Source organism: Astatotilapia calliptera, chromosome 9 (genome assembly GCF_964374335.1).
Source record: "Astatotilapia calliptera chromosome 9, fAstCal68.1, whole genome shotgun sequence".
NCBI lineage: Eukaryota > Metazoa > Chordata > Actinopteri > Cichliformes > Cichlidae > Astatotilapia > Astatotilapia calliptera.
The window spans coordinates 17,986,469-18,007,064 of record NC_137430.1 but is presented as its reverse complement, the minus strand read 5'-3'; the positions used below and the strand labels follow the sequence as shown (position 1 = coordinate 18,007,064).

Sequence of the window (20,596 nt, the reverse complement as noted above, 5' to 3'; positions counted from 1 at the left end):
ACACACAGAAGCATAAACACGCACGCACACACATAAACACACGCAGTCCATGCAAAAGCACATAAAAGAAAGGCTGAAATCAAGAGCATGTGAGAGATTCGAGCTGAGTCTGAGCTGGTGTTATGAGCGGCGGGAAGTGGAGAACGATGTCACTTTATTTGAAGGAAATTTACAGGACTGAAAGTGTGAAAAATTAGCACATTTTTGGACACAAAAAACAACAACAACACCCAAACTTAATCTAACAGAAAGCTAAAGATATAAGGCATCACATAAGGGAATATATATGTGTGTGTGTGTGTACGTGTGTGTGTGTTATGCATGTAAAATTGCTCCAATTTTGGCGGATCTTAATTGTGGCCGAGCAATCCATACAGGGGCACCTGAGAGTCAAAGCATGCAGCGCGGTTGAAAAATGTAAACATTTTTGGAGACTGATTAGTATCCAAACCACAGGACCGTTACCTGTCAAGTCTGAGCACTGCGTACTGACTTGATGAATGTGTGCGTGTGTGTGTGTAGATTAGTGTGTATGTATATGATTATATATGATTGAAAATGAGGCCTGCCTGGGATACTAAAAAAGCTCTGGTTAGAATCAGAGTGTTTGCGCCGCTCTAGGCCGACATCGTCATTATATAATCTAAATTCTCTGTGATTTGATTTCTGACAACGCAGAAAAAAAGTCAATTTGCAGCGAAACCGAGCCTTGATGAACCCAACAAACGTGTGCGTGGGTGTGTGTGCGTTTCTTTTTTTGTAAGTCTGTACGATATTCAAAACTTCTACATCTGAAACTGAAAATATAAACATATTCTAAAACATAACCACAAAGATCATGTTGAAACGTCCGTAAACTGTAGATTTTCTGAATGAAAACGTGTATGTTTAATGTGTAAGGATCGATGATAAAAACCTTCATTATGTTTCTGGAAATGTACACACCGATAAACCGCTGAGACGGTGAATCTGCAGGACAACTGGTCAGCGATCATCACGTTGTTTGGCTGTTAAAAGAGCGCCACTTCTTTTACTGCTTGGAGTAGTTTCACAACTTTTAGTCGTTCGTACTAAGTTGGTGCTGTAACACTGAGTATAAAGCCAGTGTTATTCATGACACTGACATCCAGTTAGTGCAGTCTTATAAACATCTCGGTCACCGTTGACTTGTACTGCAGTGTAGAACAAACAGATACCTAAAATCCTTCATTCCCTCAGCTATTCGATCACTTAATGCTGTTAATCATCCTTCAGTTTTTCATTTTTTAAACATTTCTCTCAGTTATTCTATTTTTTTATCATACTTATTTATTTATTTTTTGACCTCATTGTTGTTGAGCTCTGCCTTGACGTGTAACAGTGTTTGTGATTAGTGGTTTTGTGAGTTTGACTGTGGGAGTAGGCTGTGAGCTAATCGTCCTTCTTTTAGGATTAATAAACGTTGATCTGAATGTGAATCACAGCGACCGACAGCTTAGCCCTGCCTGGAAACACTGCTGGGGGCTCGATGCTTTGGAGAGGCTGCCATTGATATCGGTTGTGTAATTTTCTATTGGCAGGTGTGTGATGGCTGTGATTAAATCTGGGCTTTAGCCTCTGCCATCCGCATTATTGTGCCGGGATTCCCCGAGTCCCTGCTCTCCGGATCCTCTGTCACATTCTGTCATGCCAGCTTTGGGCCCTGCCAGCTGGCCCCGTGGCATGGCACAACACAGACTATGCTAGCCCCACAAGGGGCCCCGCCTTTGCTATTCTCTCTCCCGCTCTCTGACACACACTCCATCATGCCTTCTCACTCTTTTCCCCTCTTCTCTCCTCCTCTTTCCCATGCTCAATCACCAACCGTTTAAAGCCCCTCGCTGTCACCCAGCAGGCCCGTTTTATTTATTTTAGTCTTCTGCAGCAATCTGTCCATCACGCTTTGATGATCAGCTTGGTGCTGGGTAGCCACAGGAGGGTCACACCAGGTTTATGATGTTATTCACGCGGGCATTAGTGATTACCACTGAATGTGTGGGACGTGCAGGCCTTCTCTTGGTGGGCACAGACTGAGACAGCGGCTAAAGGTCAGGCATGCTAAAACAGAGAGACTTCCTATTGATGTCTGACTGGCGTGTTTGTTCAAGAGCAAGGAGGCGAGGAGAGCCACAGTGGCTCTCATTGGCTTTGGCGGAGGCCACTTTACCTCACACACATAATTGGGGAGGCTTCAGCATGAGTTTGAATCATCTCCTGGCCGTCAGCATCATAATTATCCCATTTGCCCTCCAAACACTGACAAATTATTCTGAGGTAATCTGACCAGCTCTGAAAGTGGACAGGGTTGATTCCCTGATTGTGTGTGTGTGTTTTTTTTAAATAAGTGCATAGGCATAAAATAATAACCCTAAATGAGCACAGAAAATCAGCTTAAGCCCTGCTAAAAGTTTATAAAACACCTCTTTCTTTTAAGAGCTACTCATTGACTATCGCATTTTTGTCGCCCGAGTGTGTAAGTTTAAAAATCAGCACAACTCAAATGACACAAGGATCTTTGTTACAGGCACTTTTTTTTGGATGTGGCTATAAACTTAATGGCGAATCTGCACATGCGCAAGAGCTTTCAGCGGAGGTAAAATAAAAAACATGAGCACATTTGGTTTACCCTAAAAACATGTGGCTTGGATGAAAATCTGTCAGAGACAAATGCATTTGTAACTGCCTCACTTTCCCAATAACAAACATTTCTAATCTCCAAAGAAAATTCTCATAAATCTGCCTAGAGACAAATACAATACATATATACAGCTTTATTGGAGCACACACAAATACCTCTGTAAGTGTGCTACACTCTATATGTTTAACTTGTGCTTTTATACAACTTTATGTATGCACGACTACAGCATGCACTACCTGTATGTGTGCATATATGTGTGTGCCATCTATTAAACGCTTATATTTCCATGTAGCTCAGCTTTCTCCTTTTTAGTGTTGTGACTGAGGCGGTTTACCGAATCAGAATTAGCCTGTGACACGTCAGGTGCGTACAGTATATCATCAGCACTGTGACCTCTTGAATAGCGCACCTCATGCTGTGAATGTGTCAATATTATGAAGTGCTGTCATCTGATCTAATGGGGTCCGTGTCAGTGGACAAGCTGTGACCCATGTCTGCGCACTCACACACACACACACACACACACACACACACACACACACACACACACACACACACACACACACACACACACACACACAGGGGCCCATGTCATGCCGCCTATTCTTGGCTATTGTTTTAACATAGCGCTTTACCCTTGTGCAATTTGTTGAGTGCTGTATTTGTAATGGTAGATATATCTGATTACATTTTTCCTGCCATAAGTTCATGGCTTGCTTGCGCATTCGCGCTCTGTTGACAGGAGCGTTTTCCTTCTTTATTTGCTGATTTGGATTTGACGGCGTTCCTATTCTGTTGACTCAAAAAATATAAGTTAAAAAAAAAAAAAAAAAAACAAGGCCAGAGAGTGAAAACAGTCCTTTGCCTGTCTCTGTGCGTGCAACATGCAATGCTGCTAGCTGTCTTGGACCTCGCCGCCTCTAGACAAAAACTGGAAAATGAGTATCTCTCTGTTGCTGCTGCGTTCACGCCCTGGAAAGCAGTGTGTACGTTTTCAGCTGCGCGCGTGCGTGCCGCGATGCCGGTAGAAGGCAGCAAATGCCAAAACACACAAGAGGCATTGGATGTGGGCTCAAAGAGGGTCTGTCTGCCTGATTTCAACACTGCTGATGTTTACAAAGACGTGGAAAAATACATGTAGAAAATCATCATTATTACGTCTTGTTTTTATTTCATCTGCCGCAGTACAGTATCTCCCATTGATGTTGCCTGCTTTAAACAGCCCCTCTTGTTTACCTTTAGTATCTATATCTGTTTACCTTGGGTGTGGGTGATTCCTTTGGGTGCTGAAAATGATTTAGACGATGACCTCATTCAGTATGCACACTTGTCAACCAAAGTAAGCATGGAATAGGTTCATACAGCACATTTTGGTGCAGGATTCTTTTTTTCTTCTTCTTCTTTTTTAAGTGGATGGAAATGATATATTTTCTCACATAGCCCAATTGTCTGGAAACCTGGAGGGTTGTCACAGACGTAGCCAGCACAGCTCACGGCTGCCCTTGCAGACATGCACACTGCCAGTGCGCTCATCACAGAAGCTAATATTGTCAGGTGGAAGGGTTTCAAAGTGGCGCGGGAGCATACCGAAGCCCTGACGTGCCTCGATCTTCTTCACGACTGACGAAAGCCCAAAAGTCATTCAGATTCGTGATTTGTGCAAAGCACGAAGTGATCCTGCGTGATTCCGATTCACGTGCGATTCGCATACAAACGCACACAACGGCGGCTGTGTCTGGGACTCGGTGGATCCCAATGGTAAAAGCCACATTAAAGGTGAGCGTTGTTATTCTCCCTTCAGTCCTGCTAGACTCATCAGTTATCCTCTATGGCCTCCAGGATGTCTGCCATCCCCTCCTCTCACTCCCCTGTTTGTTTTAAGAAAAATCCCGCTCTCAAAGTGGGAGTACGGAGTGAGTGCGTCTGACACAAAAGCAAAAACACATCTTTCATGTCTAAATAAATCTGACAAAGAAATGCTTTATGAACTGCCACCTGAAGGTAGCCCTAAAAGCCGCGGTGAGCAAAGTGGCCATAACGTTTAATCCAATTGGCTTCCTAGCTCCAAAACCGTCTTAGCAGATGGTAGCCTGTAATATGAAAGTTATTCACCCACTCACTACGGCCGTGCGTCTGTTATATCACCATGTCCTGTTATTCTTTATGGGTTCCATAGGCACTAAAGAGGAGAGAAGTTATTTTCTTTTCATTACTTCTCTCTCTTGGGGGACTGAGAGACTTGGTCCAGCTCTTCCCTTTCAGTCCAGAAATTCTTTTCAATTAAAGGCCTATCCTACCAGATGGTAGAGACATTAGTGCAGGACTCTGCTGATGTGCCGCCCCTGCAACCGATGGACAGCCATTTCATTTACCAGGCAGTAAATCTTAAGGCACCTATTGCCCCGCTGCACAGGCAGCCAGCAACCGACGACGCGCACCAACCCGACCGAAGTGTTACGCCTGAACTTTTTACCGTGCGATCGTCCCCCTCTCTCAATCACACATGTATTGTCTTTGCCACGGATCAATTAAAAGGATGAGGGCTAAAAAAAGGGCCATTTGTAAAATGGACGTCCTCTAAGAACTGAAACAGCAGCAGAGAGCATTGGAAGCGTGAATAATTTATCCCGAAACCCTATCACAGTGTTTGTATCAGTTTCCATCATAAAGCTCAGCCAGGGAGAGGGGGTGGAGGGGAATACATCAACCCGCGTGACAGGCTCTGTAGGGAGGGTACAGTACAGGGTCTTCTGGGCAACCGCATACACATAAATCCACTCGCTGTCACCAGAGGAAGAAAATGGGAGGAAATGGCCCGGCGAGAGCATGGCATAAGGACGGCTTTCTATCAAAGTGATAAAAAAAGAATTTTCTCTGTTAAAGAGGCCGCTGGTTTAATGTTGCTTTAAGGTTTAAAGTGTTATTTTAATACATTTTACAGTATAGTTAATGCCATTTCATGAAGACAGGTGGAATGACAAGAATGCCTTCCGATTTTCAGTTTCTTTTGGCTTTTTTGCAGTTTGTGCAAACATAGGAGAAATGAGAAGCCTCGAGAATTAGAAATAATTTCTCCCAGTCTAAATCTAGACTGTTTAAAACTGAACCATGTGCATCTGTCTCAACAAATCATAGGCGTCTTTTTCTGACTTTAAGGGAGAAATGCGCGATATCTGCCCCAAAGCAGCTCAGTAATACAAATGCTCGACACTGTTGCCTTATCAAAGCAAACACATCAGCACGGAGGGGGGGGAGCAGTGATGCTCCACATGCAGGGAGACAGAAAAGGAAGGAAAGCAATAAAAGGGAAAGCCTAAATATATCAGACATGATAACACACTGGGTTTTCTACACCAGCAAATGCATGACAAAAAGCAGAAAGCAGACTGAAAAAGAGGGAATCAGATATCTGAAGATCAGGACGCAGACTGCTTCCTGCGGGCTGTGCGTCTACTTTTATGGACATATGTGTTAAGGCCGGTTATTGTGTAAACACTGTCTGCTATTTTCAGATAGATGTCCATTTTGATGCACACAGACAGTTTCTCTGTACTTTATCCATCTCTATTATACGTCTGCTTGATATAGCTTGGAATTTAATTATAGATATTGTATGATATATTTAGCCTGGGAAAAAGCGAACTGTAACGCGGTGTGTTTTGACGAAGGACATCATAGCTCATTTGCTACCCATTTCCTGTCACATTTGGAGGCTTGTAAAAACAGAGCTCCCGGTGAGTGAGTGAAAACCAGCGAGTCTGAGCTCACCTCACCTCGGTGTCCTGGCCAGTAATCACAGGCCTGCAACTCCCACTGTTCCCAGCTGCTGGGAGAAGAGGAGCTGGAGATTGAGTGACTGCTACTGCCAGCAGCCTCGCCGCGATCTGCGTCTGAAGCGTGGGCCAAACCTCGCTTGTCCCAGCGGAAAGTGCCATTTTCTGCAACAGTGAGTTAAAGTCTGGTCTCAGACGGAGAAGGCGGCTCTGTCTTCACCCACTCCTTGTTCAACAGGAGCGCTGGGACACAAGAGGAAATCCCACAGAGCTGAAAAGAGACTCAGTGAAAACCATTTTCATACACTGTTCAAGCTGGTAAAAGTCTTTGCAGTAGTTTAATTGATTACATAGATGGGAGGAGAGGGAACTAAATTAATCCCATTTATTTGGGTCTGGTGGTTTGATCATTGAGGTTTTGACTAACCCATAATATTCTCGTCTGGTTAGGAGGTTAGGAGAATCTGAATGAAACCAATGCTCTGCAGGAGTGCTGCCACCTGAGGCATACCTTCAGGATGCATGACCACCTTTTGTCCTCCACGCAACATGAGTATGGCCTCTGTCTGTTTTTTTTTTTCTTTCAGACAGTAGAGTTTGAGGGTGAAGTGTCATTTTACTCAGCATCCATAAATAGAACGTGCAGAGCATATCCCAATGGAGGTGAATGCATATCATGTTAGCAGGGCTGAGTAGGTGCTAACCTGCTGCTGGCAACCTCCACACTAAACAATACTTGTTACAGAGAAACACAGAAATTGGATCACTGTTGTGTGAAAAGTGAACTAATGTTATGTGGAGTAAAACACAAGAAAGTGTAACGCAATCTAATGCTTATTGTTGTCAAGTGCTGGATCCCTTGACAGAATTATATTACAAGTAATTGAATAACAACAGGGATGTCTTTAGGTTGCATACTGGGCTACGTCTGATTGAAAATTAGCAAAAATGCTCAACCTGAATAAAGAAGAAATCAAATTTAAAATGTTATCTTATTTTGAGTGTTTCCTGTTTTCATTTTCATCTATCTCGGAAAGTTAGACATAGAGTAAAGGTGTGAATGCAAGCGAAGACAACACACTATTTAAACGAGGTCAGATTTGATGCTGTAATAGTTACACAGTTTGCTAGTTAACGGCTAAATGCTAATTTACTGTGTAGCCCAATGCATTTCAATAGTTGAACATGAAAGATTTAGCATAAATGCTACAATAACAATAGCGCATGCAGAGAACACTCATTTTAGTGAATTCAATCAGCAAACACAATTCTAATAGAATGCTACAGAGATATTTTTAAGAGCCAGCTAAGATGTTAGCATTTCCCTCCTTTAACAATTAGCTGAAGATGGTCTCAGAAAATATAATCTTTTGACACTTAGACAAAATAAAGCAGCAACTTTTGGCTTTATAAACAAACTAAATATTTTAAAAGTTACAACCACTAAGCGTTCACAGCTTCAATTAGCTTCTTCCTAGCAACTCTGCAGATCTGGGACATATAAATGCTTACAGATTCATGAGTGGGATAGTTATACTCACACCTTCCTAGTACCGTGTTGGACGTCCTTATGCCTTCAGAACTGCCTTAATTATTAGTGGCATGGATTCAACTTGGTCAACTTCCAGATTCTGGTCTGTATTGCCACGATAGCAACATTTGCCAAGAAAATATCCCCATGCATTACACCACGGACATAAGGCAGGATAGATTGATAGTTTCATGGTGTTTACCTCAAATTCTGACCCTACAATGTAAATGTCTAAGCAAAAATTGAGACTCTTTAGGCCAGCTGACATTTTTCCAGTGTTATCCAATTTTGGTGTACCTGTGTGAATTGTAACCTCAGTTTCTAAGTAATTGAATAACAACAGGGATGTCTTTAGGTTGCATACTGGGCTACGTCTGATTGAAAATTAGCGTAAATGCTCAACCCGAATAAAGAAGAAATCAAATTTAAAATGTTATGCTCAGTTTCCAGTTCTTAGCTGACAGGAGTGGAACCCAGTGTGGTCTTCTGCTGTTTCAGAGATGTTCTTCTGCTTGTAATCCCAAGGTAAATGTTCCTTATGCACTGTCATTTTCCTAACAGTCTTAAACAGGTATGTGTAAATAAAATGGAGACTAAATCACATTTGTATTTGGTAATAAAGGCTGAATAAATCCTCTTAGCTTAATCACAGTTTGAGCATGGTATCTAACTTTGGCTGCTTTATTTTTCTGTATTATTTCAATAATATACCAAACGGTGTAATATGCCAAAAGGTCACATCTTTCTTTAAAGATCTGGGTTCAACTGAAAGTTTGTTAAAACTTTGCCGCTGAAATTATCCCACAGGGTTTCTGAAGTGCTGCCAAGTTTAAATCTGTAACAAATTATCTGAGCGTGTCTATCCTTAATCCCAGACCCTTAAACACTGACTTTGCCTTGTGGTTGGGTGAATAACAATGTGTAAAAAATTTCACACAGTAAGACAGTGTCATTTACAGAAACCTCAACATTGTTATTAACATAGAAAAGACACTGCCCCGTTTGAGTCTTTGACACCATACACCCCCTGATATTTACCTGAGCTGGTATCGAAAAGTAAGTTGCAAACCAAAAAAATATCCCGAGGCGTAGAAAAAGCCGCCTGAGAAACCACTAACAAGTCTCCTTCCTTCCGAAGCACCCGCCTCCACCCAGTAAAAGTCTCTGAGCCGTGCCAGTGACATAAAGACGTGATAACTAATATAGTCTTGGCTACCTCGGTATGCCCTGCAGGCACAAGCCTATTGTTGTCATGCTCTTTTGAAGCCTGGGAAAAATATCAAAGTGTCGGAGGCTGACAGAGTTCGAACAATTAGATTTTGGCTCTGTGACAGGAAAACCTTAGACAACAGCAGAGAGAGAGAGACAGAGTGAAAGAGACTGACAGATGGAGAGAGAAAGACGGGTGTGGGTGTGCAATCATTTTGGTTTTTCCAATATCTGACATATAGGGCAAGGTGAGGAGAGGGGAGATGCAGATATTGCTGTCCTTAAATATGACTTCTTGAACCGCAGAGAGTACAGACGGGCCAGGATGCCAAAGATTTTCATTCGTCCTATTTTCAGTCAGAACAAGCCTGTCAAATTAGCCCGAGATTTGACAGGCAGGGCACGAGAGGAAGAGAAGGAATGGCAGCGGAAGAGAACGAAAAAAGGAGTGTCTGGTCTAGCTAAAACCTGCGCTGTTCCCAGGTTCCCAGCCAATGCAGGAAATGAAGAAATCGGATCACATCAAAATATGCAAGCCCTATCATCCCGAGCACACCTTTCCAAAGACCACAGACAAGCCAGCGTAGAGTTTAGGAGATTAACCTTTAGCCAGATGAAATAATTTTATGGAGTTTATTAAGAGACGTGTTTTAACCATGAACAAAAAAATGCACCGTTGACGACAGTAAAATAAACCAAACGTCTAGCAGCCGTCTAGCAGACTTGCCAACTAATACAAAACTTCCCTTAAAAAAGGGGGGGATTATGAAATGTGGATCAAACAATCGAAACTAGAGAAGTACAAACAACAATCACTGTTTCTTGGTCGTTTTAGTAACGTGCCTGACCGACTGATGAGGGGTAGAGAGCTGCGCGTTTGAAGCCATCCTGAGAAGAACACCTCATTATATTGCTGTATAGTTTAGCCAGTATGCAAATTGTTGGTACACTGGAGTGCTTAAGGCTAAAATAGCCCCATCATTTGCAAACCTACAACAGCCTGACACATTTTTGCAAAAATTCACAGTGCGCGGCGGCTTAGCTAGCCCCTGTGTCCTGTTCTCTGCTTGTTGAGAGAAAGACAGATGGGTGAAAGCAGACGGATAGTGGCATAAATAAACAACAGAAGCAAATACTGTGAGAAGAAGAAGCGTGCATGCAATTGTTTTGGAGCAGGTGGGGCTGTTTCCCTCATAGTATGCAGTGATTACTGTTGGCTGTGCTCCACTCAGCCTGCAGCTAGCAAAACATTATCTATGGCTCAGTCAATTCCCTTTGATTGGATTTGATCTTTTTTTTTGCAGGTTGTGAGCTGTCGTGGCAGAAACCCCATAATGCTCTTTGAAGCTTAAAAGTTTGAACCGTGTCCTCCTAAATTTCACTGTAGTTTACACGCCGGTGTGTATAGTATGATGCTATGGAGGGAAAAGTACATTTATGAAGTGTATGATGATGTATGATGCTGTAGATCATCTTTGCTATAATGAGAGGAGCAAAAGCCAAGCTCCTGATTAATTTAGCCCTCATTAAGTAACACACACACACACACACACACACACACACACACAATGCTGTTCATTGCCTAAATAATATCAGTCAGTCCATGACGCAAACACACATACAGCATTCAGCATGATTTAGAAATGTTTCCTCGCTGTATCATAACTGTTAGTTTTTTAAGCAGCAGTGTCCTAAATCTTTTTAAATGGTATTCTGAAAAAAATGGTGAGGATTATTCATTTTTATTGCCGGTCCTTAGAAAGTGTAGATGTTTATAGGGTAGGCTTTTAAAGTGTAGAAAGAAGAAAAAAACCCTCACACATGGGTATCAGCTGGGTTTCATACCTCTCTTTTTCTGCTTTCGGTTGCTCTCTTCATTGAGACACAGGGAGCTCATAAAGAGGAAGGGAGAGAGGGAGAAGAGAGGGCCCGGGTGATGTAATTTGCTCTTAGCGTCAGTGAGGAGCAGTCCAGTGATTTAGCAGGAGTGTGCTGAAGACATGACAGAGACTAATTGCTTTCATTAATCACGTTTTGCTGGGCCCATTCCGAGGTAAACTAATTGAAATCCTCTTACCTGTCAGGGCGCCAACCATTGTGCACTCGGCAGGAGTCGGCAACGGTGGGGGCTGGGGAGGGGTGAGCAAAGGTGCAGGGAAAGAGTGCAAGGAAGGAACAGGCAGGAAATGAAGCTTTAACTACAAATAAACCATGTCTTTGTCTAGACAAATCTCTTTTCAAGCCGTAATGCTCTCTGAAATGTGTTAATGTCATGTAAAGTCTTTCAGAGGGCTGTTGGGCTGAGGCGAAGCCAAGCGCAAATGTGGCTTGGGAAGAAAGGCTCTTTTCCAGCATAAAATACCAAATCAAATTATTCCCCTGGTCCAGCTGCCAGTGGCGTCAGAGAGAGAGAGGCTTTAGGCCTTAATACCTTTGTGTGTGACAGGGGCCATTACTGAGGCCTCTTTATGGCAGAAGACAACAGAGACATCAAAAAAGCCCGATCTCTGAGGACAGATGGGGGGGATCTGTGTAGAGAAAAAATTCACATTTACAAAACAATTTAAAAGTAATAAAAAGCACCTTAAAGGGTTGATAGCAACTTGTTTTTAATTAGCATTATTGGATTCACACAAATTCTTCTAACAGGAATTTCATCATCTACCTTGTTGCAAGTCAGAGAAGTTACCTTTGTGAATATTTTCACAAACCTAAAATTTCTCATTAACTTCACAATAAGACCAAAAAAAAGATCAACCCCTGATGTGACCTGGGTGTCTAATCCAGACATGCCTTACGTTTAATCCGCAGAAAAGACAAATACATGTGAGGTGGGAGTTAAGGAAGTGGCCGCACCTGCACGTACGCATACTGACGTGCGCACACACATATACACACCTCTTTTTGGCAAGTGGTATTCAGGAGTTGCATAGAGGACAAATCCAAAAGTGATTGCCGTGTGAAAGGCCCTCCTCCTGCCTTGAGAGCGCTTCTCCAGTTACGAGGTCACAGACAATTAGAGAGAGAGCGGATCAGACAGCTCCACTGTTGTCATGGCACTGCATGGCGACTCTCCTGCTCTGCATGCATACGCTCACATGTGCACCGCTGAGTCTAGCGATAATGAAAATCCCCCCTTCTGAGAGCTATTTAGGAGTGACTCAAATTTTCTTTAATTACACACAAACACACCTAATGCTATGAATGTCAGCACAGACGCACATTCACGTGAGAACGCGCGCGCACCGATACATCTCGCTGACTGCAACTGCCGTCAGCTAACACCTTGCACTTCCTCTTTCCCTCCCCTCCCCGCGTCCTAGACAAACAGTGCCTCGGGCTTCGAGAGCAGACATTTTTTTTGAAAGGTGATTGTAATTTAAGGTTCTGGAATGAATTTATTCACCTTAAAACCAAAAAAAAAATATATCTCCTGATCTGTTGGGTGTTCACTGCTTCCTGAACACCTCTTGTCACTGCCTTCCCTTGTGGTGTAGCGAGGAGCAGAAGGGCCTGCAGGGACACGGGCTGACTCTAGATCTTATCGCTGCTACCATTCCGTATTAGGTTACATCCATTTTTTAATTTAGCATTCTGGGAGACAAGTCAACATTCACAATGAAGCCTTTATGATCTGCTTCAACTCAGTGCCAGGGATGAGTATTGCTCTTCGTCACTAGTATTAACAGACAATAAGCCACCCCTTTCCTTCAGAAGAGCAGACACTAAAATATAGTTAAAAAGATATTACTTCTGAAGCTGCTAATGTTAAAATTTGAATGTGTCAGTAGGCTCAGTAATGAGCTCTATAATGAAACTACCACATTTGCATTTCTTGATTCCAGGACAACTTGCTACACCTTTGCTAGGAGGCTTTGGTTTGACATAAAAATACAAATGTAGACTTCACATTGCTAGCCACATTCAAACAGGCCGAGAGACCTTTCGGAAACCAGCTGACAACCACTGATTGCTAAATTTATGAAAGGGGAAACTCGTGCAAAGAGGCATAAAGTGCTCCATCGAAAAACCCTTCTTGCGATTGCTTTGGTTGCTTGCAGTTTGCTGCTGTCGACCATAGTTTTCATTACACCCACCATTACTGCTCTCCAAGCTATACTAAAACTGAAAAGTTTCTACACAATCTGAAAAGTAAAGCTGAGTCTTTTGAAATGTGTTGGTTGCAGTACTGAGGCACAACGTTTAATTTGAACACAGATTTTTAAGATTTTCTTCCACTTGGAGAGTAGTTAGCAAGTGTTTGAAGACAAGCTGGCATCTTCCAGCTGCTAGCAACCAAAGTAATCGTAACAAGGTTTTGAGGCAAGCACCGAATATCTCTTTGCGACCCGGATTACAAATGTTTTTTTTGGCCTGTGTGATTGTGACCTAAGATGGCTAGAAATGAGGAAAGCTTCGTTTGTATTTTTATGTTACATCAAAGCCTCCTTGCTTTAGTACAGATTCTACATGGTAAACGTACTGAAAACAAATCTAAAGGAAAGGTCCTGGAATCAAGAAATGCAAATGTGGAATCTTTATTATGCATTTTCCATGCAAACTACTGGCCACCAGGGCCTAGTTGTGACACTCATATTATTTATCTTTTGTTAGCCATTTAGACAGCAGGAACAGCCAACTACTTGGAGAGTCTTTAGTAGAACTGGAAGCTGAATGAGAGAAATCACCAGTAACGTACAACTTTAAGACACAACTTGAATACACAAATTACACAAGTGATAAAAAATAGATGGGGTAAATTAGATATAAAAATGAGATGTAAAAGCCAAAATTGCCTTCGCTTTGCAGCCCTGAGGTTTAGTTTTGTCCTTAAAGATTGACAGCATAACATCGGAATCTATTGGGAGTCTGCCTCAAGAGTCAGTTTGTGAAACCTCTGACTTCGCTTCCCTCTGAATGATCCATCCTGGGTGTAACCTGCCTCTTGGCCTATGACAGCTGGTCTAGCTTTCAACCCCGACTCAACCTAGATTTGGATAAGCAGGTAAGAAAATGGCTGGCCTTCTCCTTTGGATTGTTTTTATGACCTCTTACGTATCATCTTGGACATCGTAATAGTACACGGAAAAATCGAAAGCTTGACGGCATTGCTGTACCTTGTAATAGCAGATAGTGAATACAGTCACTGTTTGTCATGGATTATTTTTCTGAACTCTCACTCTACCCAAACTAATCTTAGGCCTAAGTAACAGGCCTATCAGCTTTTTGTCATCATTAATATCCTTCAAGTTGCGCACCAGTTGTGACGTACCTCATAAGATTAACATCGTGAGCTCTGTCAGTGTTGTACGCTTGTTTGGTGGTTCAGAGGAAGAATCATGAATTATGCATTAAGGTTAAAATACCTCGACTCTGGTTTATTCAGCCTGTAGGATGTAAGCCTTCATGCAGGACAAGCTTTGTGCATTCATGTCGAAGCTGAGAAATGACTACTGCTGATGGAAATGTTAACCTGAAGTATTCTTTTGGATTTAAAAGTAAGCTCATGAAAAAACATTTATTCTTTGATACATCAAGAAGTAGTAGGACAAGCCAGTGTCCCCTTATCAGTCCTGCCTGCCAGTGTGTGGGTGTGGGTGTTTTGAATGGCCTACTGTACAACATGCTCATTCAGGGTAGAGGTATAAAAGTTAGCGGGGGGTGACGAAAGAGAGAGGGCATCGCATGTGGTGAATGCAGGGTGTGTGTGTTGCAGGGCAGCCGGGGGCACAGGGAAAGAGAACGGGTTTAGGTTGTGGGGAAGGAGGGATGGAGGCAAGCCTTGGTTTCCTGTTCCCCAAATTCCCAGCTCCTGTCTGCAGAGCAGGTACACAAAGCCTCCCTTGAAGGTTTTGGAGACGGGCGGCGGGATGAAACGCAGCCACTGATGGTTAACAGATCTGTCCCCCTGGACTCCCTCCTCCTCCCTTCCCTCCTTTCCCCTCCTTCCCGCACTGCTAGCCAGTGCTGCGTTTGTTTACACTCTCCCAAGCCTTTTTAGCATTTTCTGGCCCGGCCGTTAGACTTGGCAGGACTCCATGCTGCTGATTGCCATATTCCCAGACCAGAAATGTCACTTACCACTTTACTCTCCTTCATCCCCCAGTTAAACCCTTTGTAATCCCCAAGAAGAGCGGAGTCACCCAGGATATAGAAAAATTTTCTCCTGTCACAGCGGCTCGTCACACTGTGCTACCTAACATCTCCTCTGAGTCCGAGGCCCAGATAGAGGCAGAAACATTTTCAGCCAACTGGAACAGGACATTAACATTCCTACTGGGCCACCACGGCCTCAAGAAAAAAACAGGAGACTAAAGTGAAGATACCATTAGAGAAAAACACGTGGCATAAAACAACTATTGTGCGCCTTCTTTTTAGACATAATGTCCCTCTGTATTTTCAGTTGATGCCAAAATTGTATGATTTTTTTCATTCTTACTCCTATTAGACTCTAAATATGGAATTATTGGAAGCTTTTTGGTTATCCTTATTTGAGGTTACTATTACTATTCCAACATTGTAAAAATTATAATGATTAAAAAAACTTGCGTGCTAAATTAGGCAAGGTTCTTCTTGTAACACTACTACAGTATTGAACTATATAGTATCTTACAGTATAATATATAATACAATGAAATGCTCTGAAGCCTTTTTGATGGAATCACAAGCATTATTTTGACTGATTGCCATCAGCATCGTGCTGGAGCTGTACACAATGAGTGTGTAGTGGAGATACTTGGAACAACCTTCATGTTATCATGTACGTAACAAGTTTGTGAATTGGACTATGTCCAAACCTACACTAGCATTTTCTTAAAAAACAGGGATTTTTTGAGAATCTTATTTTGCCTCGTCCACGTACAAACACAGAACTGTAGTTTCTTCATCGCTGAACGAGTCAGAACCTTTGTTTCTGACCTAAAATGCCGTGTACGGTTGTACGGAGGACCAAAGCACATAGAAAAGACTATGGTTACTAAAGTACCAATGTTCTTGTAGACACCACCTTAATCCCAACAAATATTTAACCTGAAGATCTGTCTCCCAAAACAGAGTATTATTTCCCATTATGAATGTACTCTAAATGCAGTTTATTAAACTATGAGAAGATGCCAGTCTTAGGAACAGTTGTCCTTACCATATGTGCTGCACAACCTCAAGTTCTGCGTAGTGTATTTAATTCATGCTCATCATGCTACCCACTGCTAGATAAAAGTTAAAACTGTTTGTTGTCCAAACAACTGAAACCGAAACTCCATGGTTCTTTGGGCTGTTCATAATCCGTTTCTTTAGGTTACTACAATATTTTATGGCTACCTGAGTCTGCCCTGATGCAACATGATTTAAATTCATATATAACATGATTGTACAGTAGCTTGTTGTTAATACATTATTATCATTATTACCATTTGGTTAACGGTATTCAGCTGTATTCTCAAACAACAGTATTTTACTGTAAAACACCCTTATTTTTTAAGTTTGTTGTAGTGAATACAGTGGATTTTATTTGCACACCTAACACGTTTCAGGGTACATTTAACTATAACTGACCCCTTAAAGATCTAGAACAAATCACTCTTTGAATAAAGACACACACACACACACACACACACACACACACACACACGGAAAACCAGAGAAAACTAGTTACCTTTGCTGTGTTTAGTGTTTGAGGACATAAAATAAAATGAACAGGTTTCACCTTTCCTTCATTTCTTCTTAAAGAAGAAATATGTGGGGAGAACGGAAACATCACCCATGACTTATCGAGCAAAAACAAGCCAAGGTGGGACTCGAGGCTGTTTTATTAACAGATGACATCGAGTTTATTAAAATGGCTCAGAGGCTGTTTCTCCTGCCAGACGAGAGGGAGCTTGGCCTCAGTCCGAGACCTAACTGGAGGGAGCTGGCCCAATTAACACCCGCGAGGGAGGTCCGTGCAAACACACACTTAACGCTACAAAAACTCACACAAATGCACATTCACGTAAATATGCTACACATGTTCACACACACACAGACAGCAAACAGGGAGGTCTAGAAGGGCTGTTAAATAAACCCTCAGGGACCTGGTAGCTCATAGCTCTTGAGTTAGCTTAGAAGTGTTGCACTTGCACACTTACACGCAAGCACGCTCACGGTTGTGGGGGTGGCTTTAGCCGGGCCATATAAAATTGTGGCACTCACCTTCAAATGGAATGGTGCAGTGGGCCCAGTAAATACTAGGGAGTGTGTGTGTGTGTTTGACCACAGATGCAGGTGGAGGTGACGTGTGGTTGGGCAGAAAGTGAGCACAGGTCCAACTCTGGGCCTGGCAACGCTGCTTGCTCTCATAGCTACTCAAACACTGCAACCTCGCAGAGGTTATGAGCTGTGGTGTGAGGTTATTTGAAAGTATGTCTGGTGCTGCTGAATTTGCTTAGAGAAGGAGTTTCAATACCTGCCAAACTACATCAGTTGTTGTAGAAGTATTTTTGTAGGTGATACACAGCAGTGAGTTAGGGCTTAGGCTACTAAACGGACATCAAGCTACATTATAACATGTTTCTACTTCATCCATCTCTTTTTTCAGCAGCTTATCCAATTCAGGATCTCAGGGGGACTGTTGCCTATCCCAACTGTCCCAACCATTCATGCTCACGTTCACACATAGGATCAAGTTAGAATCACCCACTGACCTAACATGCATGCTTTATCCAGAGAAAACCCATGCAGGCACGGGGAAAACATCCAAATTCAACAAAGAAAAGCCGACTACGCAGAAACAGCAGTGCCACACTGCTGTGTGTCATATTAATTAGTGTGAATGCTTGAAAAGCATTCACAGTATTGTTGTTGTAATCTTTATTATTATTGTGTGGATGCTTTAAGCATCCACACTATTGAGTTCCTGTTTCTCTTTATTGTGTGGATGCTTTAAGCATCCACACTATTGAGTTCCTGTTTCTCTTTATTCTTTATTATTATTGTGTGGATGCTTTAAGCATCCACACTATTGAGTTCCTGTTTCTCTTTATTCTTTATTATTATTATTATTATTATTATTCTTAGGACTTCCGTACACTTTTCGCCGTTAAACTACTTCCACAATTTTCAGCCGATTTTCACCGTTCAAATTTTAAACTATTCAGCTATTTTTGCTCTTTCCGGCTATGACTTTTGCTATTTTTAACTATTATACTTTTTAAAATATTCCACTTTTTTCCTTTAATTTGTCCCATTGAAATGAATGGGAAACTTCTGCAATTCTGCTAAAATTTGCTTGTTTTTGAAACTTAACTACTTCCTCATACTTTCACCTAGAACAACCATTCAAATTTTAAAATGTTCACAAATTATTGGGCTATTCAGGTATGATTCAGCTTTTTCAAATCTTTTACTGTTTTACTTTTATGCCTCTTAAAGTTTTGAGTTGCAAAATTGTGATTTTTCACAAAATACATGCGTTGTTATGGTTGCTATGCTCTTGGCTTCCAGTGTGCCACTGAAGGTTTTGCAGTCTTCTCTTCATGTCCGAACAACTGTTTGCTACTTGCTCAATTTTCACTCAACTTCCACAAATTATACATCAAAACGTAGGTATTTTTGCTGGCTTTCAGAAAATGTCACTATCATTGTTGTGGTATTCATAGAACTTTCGCAAATCTCCTCAGACTAACACAAGGTCAGAAAACTCTCCATATAAAGTCAATGGAGAGTTTGTTCAAAATCACCGCTGCATTTCTGTAATGAGAGGCATATTCGAATCGTCATATCTCCTTAACGAAGCAAAGTTAAGACATGAGGCTTGTCCCGGCATATCTTCAGACACTCCTGACGCTCACAATTCAAGAATTTCTTTCTCAACTATTACCGTTCTGAAATGAGTTGGACTTGTTTGAGGGTAGGAAATTCGTCCTTCGCTCAGATTTCTTCAGATTTCAAACTGTGGAAATGAACCACTTTTTTCTCTCGTCATAACTTTTTGTTGGATTTCCACAGAGACCTGAAAATTTCCATGATTGTTCACCAAAGCCTGCTGTCTCTTACGGTGAAAGAATGATATCGATACTCCAAATAGATTTCAAGTTACAAAGCGTTGTTTGAGGGCAAGTCAAGGCAGTTTTTGCTTCGCTCTACTCAGTTATGGTGCATTAGAAGTCAAATATCTTTAATAATTCATATTTTAATGATAAATTGTAAACACTGGAAGATTCCCCCATGTCTTCTGAACAAAACGGTGTAAGAATGACCGTTCTAGCCCCTACGGTTAGGAAATTATGGTCATTTGTTTGAGGAGATCGTCACTATGAGAAATAGACTGCAATAATCCTGTGCCTCTCTCTGCTGCGTGTGTAAAAAGATGCACCTTTTTTGGCGGGAAAACGTAAACAGCCACTCTGATTGGTGGATTTAAATTCGGCAGCTCTCTCCCTCTGTGTCTGTCTGTGTGTGTGTGTGTGTGTGTGTGTGTGTGTGTGTGTGTGTGTGTGTGTGTGTGTGTGTGTGTGTGTGTGTTTAGTGGGAGAGAGAGGACCCTGCCCTTATTTGGCAGCATGTCATTGTAGGATTTAAATTGAATATAGTTAGACTGATTGACTGGATTAGAGCCTGTGTTTGTGTGTCCCTCTCTGCATTTCTGTTTCAATATGCCTCCATATTTGTAATTTTGTAAGTTATTCTGCTAAATCATAGTATTTCTGATACTTTTTGGTACTTGTGCTAAATACAGTATTTCTGCTAAATTATAGTATTTCTGCTTTATTATACTATTTGTGCTAAAACATAGTATTTCTACTAAATGTAGTATTTCTGCTTTTTATACTATTTGTGCTAAATTATAATATTTCTGCTTTTTATACTATTTGTGCTAAATTATAATATTTCTGCTTTTTATACTATTTGTGCTAAATTATAATATTTCTGCTTTTTATACTATTTGTGCTAAATTATAATATTTCTGCTTTTTACACTATTTGTGCTAAAACATAGTATTTCTACTAAATGTAGTATTTCTGCTTTTTATACTATTTGTGCTAAATTATAATATTTCTGCTTTTTATACTATTTGTGCTAAATTATAATATTTCTGCTTTTTATACTATTTGTGCTAAATTATAATATTTCTGCTTTTTATACTATTTGTGCTAAAACATAGTATTTCTACTAAATGTAGTATTTATGCTTAATAATAGTATTTCTATATATTTCTGCCAGGTCCCCAGGCAGCCAATCCTCTGTGAGGACTGAGACATTCAAATTTTCAAATCAGGGCCTGCACAGTTTCCCAGCCAATCAAATAAGTGTCCTGAGGCATTCAAATTTGCATATTGGGGCCTTCGTGGCTTCTAAGCCAGCCAATCATATCTGAGGGCTGAGGAATTCAAATCCACAAATCAGGGCCTGCACAGCTTCCCAGCCAGCCAATCATGTATGTGGGCTCCAGGC

At 41.6% G+C, this 20,596-nt stretch overlaps 1 long non-coding RNA gene across 1 annotated transcript in view; it reads left to right on the top strand.

Moving 5' to 3' along the window:
- Window positions 1-892: 892 nt before the first annotated feature.
- The window catches only part of LOC145430938 (uncharacterized), a 42,582-nt gene continuing 22,878 nt past the window's right edge, over window positions 893-20,596 (top strand). Inside the window, exon 1 of the long non-coding RNA XR_013911277.1 lies at window positions 893-2,066. This is a non-coding gene — a long non-coding RNA (uncharacterized LOC145430938). The remainder of the gene's footprint in view (window positions 2,067-20,596) is intronic.